The sequence below is a fragment of the Propithecus coquereli genome, unplaced genomic scaffold (assembly GCF_000956105.1).
Source record: "Propithecus coquereli isolate 6110/MARCELLA unplaced genomic scaffold, Pcoq_1.0 Scaffold301, whole genome shotgun sequence".
NCBI classification, from domain to species: Eukaryota; Metazoa; Chordata; class Mammalia; order Primates; family Indriidae; genus Propithecus; species Propithecus coquereli.
Genome location: NW_012148631.1, coordinates 192,174 through 199,149, shown reverse-complemented (window position 1 = coordinate 199,149; position 6,976 = coordinate 192,174). Strand labels below are relative to the sequence as shown.

Sequence of the window (6,976 nt, the reverse complement as noted above, 5' to 3'; positions counted from 1 at the left end):
TTTTTTGTGAACATTCCTTCATCCAATCTTTTGCAACAGTGCTATAATTTTGAGGCAATTATGCCCATTTTAAAGATGGGGAAACTGGGGCCCAGATTGGTGAAGTAACTGGCCAACATCTAGCTGTCTAGAGGTTGCAGAATCCAGCCCCCTGACTCAGAGCCTGGGACCCTTCCCAGGGCTCAGTAGCAATCAGCAAACAGCACCCAACGAGCTCGTCCATTTCAAAGCCTCCAGGCTGATGTGATTTATTGAGACCCACAAAACACCGGTGTCAGCGACAACTCCCGCCACATGTCATCTGCGCTGTTATTAAAAATCAATTCTCTGGGGGCAAAGAAGTGCCTGCGCTGACAGTGTGCAATCTGTTATTGTCACTTATTTATTATCTGCCTTCTCTGGGGAGTTTGAGAATGGAAACATCAGCAGAACCATTTCCCTGTTTCCCCGTTGAACACAGCAGGAGATGGGCTTGTCTTGTTGGCCGGGGCCGACGCTGGCCCTGCTCCCCCATTCTTTCCCCACCATCCTCCCCCACCCCCTGCCTCGATCCCAACCTATTGTCTCTCCTTCCAGTGTAACAATTCTGTGCATGGATTTGTTCGTCCAAAATTGGACGAGCCAATTTTGAAGGAGTCTGTGTGCAGACATTCACAATGAGAGTAGTTCTGGTTGGGGCAGTGCTACCTGTAAGAGAGAGAGAAAATGCTCACCCGTCCCTGTCTGCCCGGCCTGTCCAGGCTTGTCTCCTTCCCCAGCACCTTGCTTGTCCGTCCATCCCCACCCAGCACCACTACTATCATGAGCGCATCAGCAGGACACATAAGCACACAGCCTGCTGGTACTTGCTTCTTGAATTAAGAATAGGCTTTTAGCATCATCATTTTAGAATCCTGGGATCTGGTGGATACCAAGGGATCTTAGAGTTCCTCAATCCAACCATCGGCCTCAGTGGGGAGCAATCATTTTCTGCATAAGGGCCAATTCAGGAAAAATAAAAATGTTTATGGACTACATTTCTTTTATGATATTTGTATCCTTTCTCCAAGTAATTGCACATCTAGGAATTTAGGTTAAAGAATAACCTAAAATGAGGGAAAGGTTCTGTGTATTAAGATCTTTGTTGCGCTGTTATTTTTAACCTAAAATTTTAAATATTTCCTACAAGGGTCACAGTGGGAAAATCTTTAAGGAAACCATGATGCAACCAGTCAACAAATTGCAGTTATTAACGGAAGCAAAGATGAAAATACATAGCAATGTAGGAAAGTGCATAGTGTCACATGGAGAAATAAACTTAACTTGTATGCATGTTAAAATTTATAACTTGTAAACATTTATAACTACAAAGAAAGACTGTAAGAGAGCAAATGAAAAAAATCAGTGATAGCTGTTACTATAAAGTAATTTCTGTCATAAATGAAGGCAAAGTTAAAGTTGAATGAAGATAGTAACGTGCACATTTACAATTTAGGGTGTAGGGAAAAAGATAGGTTTTTCTGAAATCAGGAATTACGTTATCTGCAACTGCATTTGAATATTTGTATATTCTTTCCCCATTTCTGAAGGGTTTTTTGATTTTGACTAAAATTTCAGAAATGACCAGAGACCAAGGATGCTGGGTGTCTGGGGCCGGGAGGAGAATGAGCATCAAGGTTTGGCCGTAGACGAAGGCCAGACGTTGATCTGGAGAGCAGGAAGGGAGAGCCGAGTGTGTGTGCACGTGCGTGTGTGCATGTGTGTGCGAATGCGTGTGCGTGCGTGAGTGTGGGTGGATATGCATACTTTTCAGAGAACATGACAGGAGGTGATCAGGGAGCCCTGAGTGCAAAACACTGTGTGGAAAAATGCTTTTCCTAGTTCGCTCGTAATCTAAAGATAGCGAGAAGAGAACATTCTTGTGGGCATTCTAGTCCTTCTCTGTGGATCCGCGCATTCCCTGATCATTGCCCCACCCCGACTCACACGCCTTGTATGTGTGTGGTTCCAAATGTCACTCCCCAGCCGCAGGAGGCCACCTGGAATCAGTTAGCACTGGGAAGGCAATTCCAGCGTGTGCCCACGATGGAGGCAGCGGGATTATCATCCATCATCCTCCTATTTTTAGCTCCCAGACCCTGGAGTAAGATTGTGCTATTTGTACACATAGGGCTGTTCATCACTGCTCTGCTGATCACATGAACCCTCCCTACAACATCCCTGCGGAGGGCTTGATTACCTTCCAAGACAAAGAGCTCACTCCCTTCCCAGACAACCCCATTCCACTTATGACCAGTTGTTAGACATTAGAAAATTCTTCCAATGAGCCAAAAGGTCACTTCTCCTGACCTCCCAACCATGGTCCAGGCTTGGCCCTTTGGTAGTTCCAAAATGAAATTAAATAAATAAAGTTTAAGTATAGAATTTTAGAAATGAAGAGCGAGTCTTGGAAATTTTCCTGTCCAAACTTGTCATTTATAAGATAAGGAGGCAGATTCAGGAAGGTTTAGGACTTGTGCAACATAATTCTCATGTTCATCCTTTCCTGAATGCCTACTGTGGGTTAGTTGCTGTGCTTAACTCTGGGGGAAAAAAATAACCAGCGAATGAAACATAATCATTGCCCTCAGGGAGCTCTTGGTGTAGAAGGGGAAATAGACAAGTAAATAAGCAAGGACAATACAGGGTGACACCTGAGAGAAGAGCCATAGGATTGCAGGTAAGAGGCACATAACCCAATCTTGGCCATGCAGAAGGCGTCCTGACAGGAGGGTTAATGATCACCACTGACATCCGTTAAACCCAGACCATTTACTGCACATGGGGCTAAGTGCTTCATTTACATTATCCTGTTGACTCTTCTCCCTATGAGGATATACTACAATTATCCCCATTTCACAGATGGGTAAGCAGGCTGAGCAAGATTGAGTAACTTGCCCAAAGTGACACAACCAATAGATAGCAAAGTTGGGATTTGAATGCACAACTGTTTGCTCTCAGAATCACTCCTCAACTTTAGCTTCCAAGGCTGAGACCCAGAAGCCAGTGGGGATGGGAGTGAAGAATATAAATGGCCTGGACAGAGCCCTGAAGTCATTAAGGGCAGGTGCATTGGGACAATTAGGAGAAGCCACAGGTGGGGCTGGAACTTGGCTTGGGGGGGGGGGGTAGGAGCGGGAAGAGATGCTTCCCAATAGCCCCGAGGCATGGGTGGAACCAAGGCTGGGACTGTATCTCCGCGGCCCAGGGCTCTTTTTACCACATTCTGCTTCCTTCTCCATCACGGATTAGCCTCCAATTCTATTCCCACACATTGCGGACTTTCCTTGAGGATTGGAGGGACGTGGCCTATTTAAAAATGAGCTGTTTTCTTCCCTGCTCCGAGAGGCCCATGGTGAGAACGGAAGAGTGGACTGGAGTGGGAGGCACAGGCGGAAAAGCAATGGGCCTGTGCCGGCCTGCTCAAATTTGGTGTATCTCCTCTCCGGTCCTGGACTCCAGTCATGGCCCTCACCACTCCTTTGAGATGCACGGGCTGCATACTCTTCAGGCTTCTACTCTATGTGGACGTCGCTGAGAGGACTGGCCCCACAATACATCCAAGTATGTAGAGGAGTCAGGACCATGATAACAATAATCACAGCTAAAGTGAACGAATGCTTACGGGGCAGGCCCTGCTTTGAGTCCTGCACCTGAACTCCTGGCATCCTATCTTTCGATCCTCCCAGCTAGCTGGTGAAGTGGTATGCTAGATCTCCCCCTGGGTAAAGGGAAAGAGAATCAGCGCAAGCCACTTTAAGCGTGAAAAGAGAATTTATGGACTCAGGTAACTGAAGAATTCAGTGGCAGGTCCTGCAATGGTACTGCCAAAAATGTCTCTCTCTGTCTCTCAGCCCCACTTTCCTGAGTAGGTTTCAAGACCAGTCTCTCTCCCTTTAAGGCACAGAGGGTCCTAATGGGCTGGATGTTTACATTCTAGCAGTTCAGCAGCCCCACAAAAGGAAACTGCCTCTGACTTAGTAGTTTCAGAGAAAGCCCCAGAAATGTCTTTCCTTGGTCCACTTAGGCCACATGCTCAACCTCAGACCAATCACTGTGACTCCAGTTGGCCAGACCTTGGCCACAGCTCCACTTAGGAGGCCAAACCCCTTGGACTAAGAGCTGGGGAGGGGTGACTCCCCAGTAGAAAAGGGAGGAACTGCTTGCTACAGGAAAGAGAGCACTGATGCTGAGCAACTCACACCCCCAAAAGATGTCTACTACAAGTAGACCCTAAGAATTCCTTCATTTCCAAGATGAAAAAACTGAGGCTCGGAAAGACTAAGTCAATTGTCTCAGCTCCCACAGCCAGTAACAGAGGACAGATTCAGACCAAGGCAGCCTGACTCTAGAGCCTTAGTTCTCAATCCCCAGGTCCCCTGGGCTTGGCCCAGCCTGCTCAGAAGAGAATGCACCCACCCACATTTAGGACTAGGATAGCCTTGCTGTTCATCGTACAAACCGGGAGTACCTGGGGATTCAGAGACCCAAGGTTCAGGCAGCCCGGACTGAAGGGTGGTTATGCCCTAATGTTGCCCTAATGACGCCCCCCCTCTGCATTCTGGAATTCCCAAGTCTGCCTTTAATGTCCCCTGAGAGTCAGGAGGGGAGAAGGAGTTCCAAGCACTTGAAGATGAGCCACTGGGAGTCCAGAGAGTTGCTTGCCAGCCCCAGCCCCAGCCCCAGCCCCAGCCCCTGGGAGGAGTAAGGGAGAAGGGGAGGTGCTAAGTGCTTCCCTGGAAGGCTCATTCATCCACTCCTCTGGCAGCCTTTAGGACTTCTGTTTGACGTGCAAGGGTCCTTCTCTGGGGGCCAAACCAAGAGCAATGAAGCTTTAGTTATCCTAGTAAGTTACAGCCCTGTTACTCTACAGGTTACAGAGATCTCAGCGGCCCCGCTCACAATGAATGGGAGTGTGACTGCAGATGTCACAGTGCCAAAAGTGCCTTTGGATCATTCGGTGTTCCTGCGTTAGGGCTTTGTGCCTCTCCAGGGGCTGCGGTTTCATTCACAAATGATTAGCAGTAGTGCCGGGTGCGTTTGCGAAACAGCAAGCAGTCATGAAGTCAGGCAGGTCCGTCGCAGGCGGGGGCTGGTGTGATTCATAAATAACCTCATGAATGAGAGACTAAATGATCTGATAGAAGTGTTTGGAAATGCATCTCGCTCCTTCTTACCCACACACACTCGTTGGAGGACAGTTTACTGTCGCCCTGCTGTCCCAGCTGCCTAAGAATTGAGGGTCACTTTCACCCTGAGAATTTCACCAGAGAACTGTGAGGGGGGAGGAGAAGGAGCTGATGGTGATGAGGGTGACAACGGAGGACAGCCATGAGGACATGGGGCCCTTGCCTTAGAGCACTAGGAGACCCCTGTCTAAATTCTGGCTACCGCGGCAGCATCAGCGGCAGCGGGAGCCTGTTAGAAATGCAGAGTCTCGGGCCCACCCCAGACCCACTAAATCAGCATCTCTGCGAAGCAGGCTCAGGAATTTGCAAGTTACTAGCTTCCAAAGCTCGCTCACTATGAGAGCCACTGTTCTATTATTAAGTGTAATTAAGCTCGTGTCTGTATTTCAGCTGAAGATCAAGGGCAGGCTAACTTCAGCTGATAAGAAAAAAAAGAGCAAATTCATGAGTTATTGTCCTGTTTATACTTGCGTTGTCGATGCTAATCGTCTCTCTGTTTTACTAGGGCTCTCTGCCTGCAATAAAGTTGCTAGTCCTTATCCTTAAGGGGGGGGGGCTTTATCACCAGCACAGGTGAAGGTGCCCATCAGTCACTGAAGAAGCCTTCGAGTTTCTATGAATTTCACTCACCTTGCATTTCACAGGCCAGACCCAAAGCGAGTCATCAATTTGGGGATTTTTTTAATGCAGTTGATTAATCCTTTAATGGAGGATGTAATCCATGAACTGTGGATTTGCTCCTGTTGTTACTTGAGCACAGAGCAGTGTTCATTCCATTTTTTCATGGGCTTACCCTCCAGGCGTTTACTGAAGGATTAGCATAGGGCACCATTTTGCAGGTAGGAAGAGCTCCTAGCTGCCTACACCACAAGGTGGAGAGAGACCCGACTAATTCCAAGCAGGGTTGGGCAGGGAGCAGGTTACCTGGCCCCTTGGGTGTGCTGTCAGGAGATGCACTCAGATACACACAAGTGCCAGACCCATGCATGTGTGTGGCTGATGCCAAACCCCTTCCCATGAAGATTAGGGTCTGGCCCCAGGGAATCTCCTCAGGAGCTGAGGACCCCCTCCCTCTGCCCCTAAGCTGGGATCGATAGCATTTCTCAATGCACCTAAACTCTCTTTAGGTAAATATGAAGGGAGCCGATTTATTGAATTCCTTGATCTATACTAGATATCCTTCAAAACCCTTTCACAAGCGTTAATAATAGTTAATCACTTCGCACTTTGAAAACGCCAGCTCTCTCTATGTGGATTAATGCATCCATAACCTTCTGGGGCAAAACTTTTTATTTTATTCCCATTTTACAATAGAAACAGAGGCACAGAGAGAGTAAGTCACTTTACCAACAGTCACACAGCTGGTAAGTGGCAAAGTCGGGGTTTGAATGCACACAGCCCAGCTGCAGAACTTGTAGTCTTAAACACAGTTCTCACGTAGCCTCTGAAGCTCCAGGGACTCCACATGCCTCCCCATTTTTCAGATGCAAAAATGGAGGCCAAGGAAAGTATACAAAACTTATCCAATATTCCGCAGCTAAAAGGGATTGATTTCTGATTCCATCCCAAGTCTATCAGATCTAAAAGTCCATCCTCTTCTTCCCCAAACCCTCTACCCCTCCCTCCCTCCTGCTGAGCTGGGCACAGAGACATCTGTGTACCCCCAGCAAAGGGGGCGGCAGCTGCTGCTATTAGCGGTGGGGCTCAGAGTAAAACTGAAGGGTGGCCGGGCCCGGCGGGGGGTGCGCTGAGAGGGTGTGGCGAGCTCA

At 48.1% G+C, this 6,976-nt stretch overlaps 1 protein-coding gene across 2 annotated transcripts in view; it reads left to right on the top strand.

The window, feature by feature from the left end:
* The window catches only part of SLIT3 (slit homolog 3 (Drosophila)), a 593,250-nt gene that overhangs the window by 543,230 nt on the left and 43,044 nt on the right, over window positions 1–6,976 (top strand). The window lies entirely within an intron of this gene.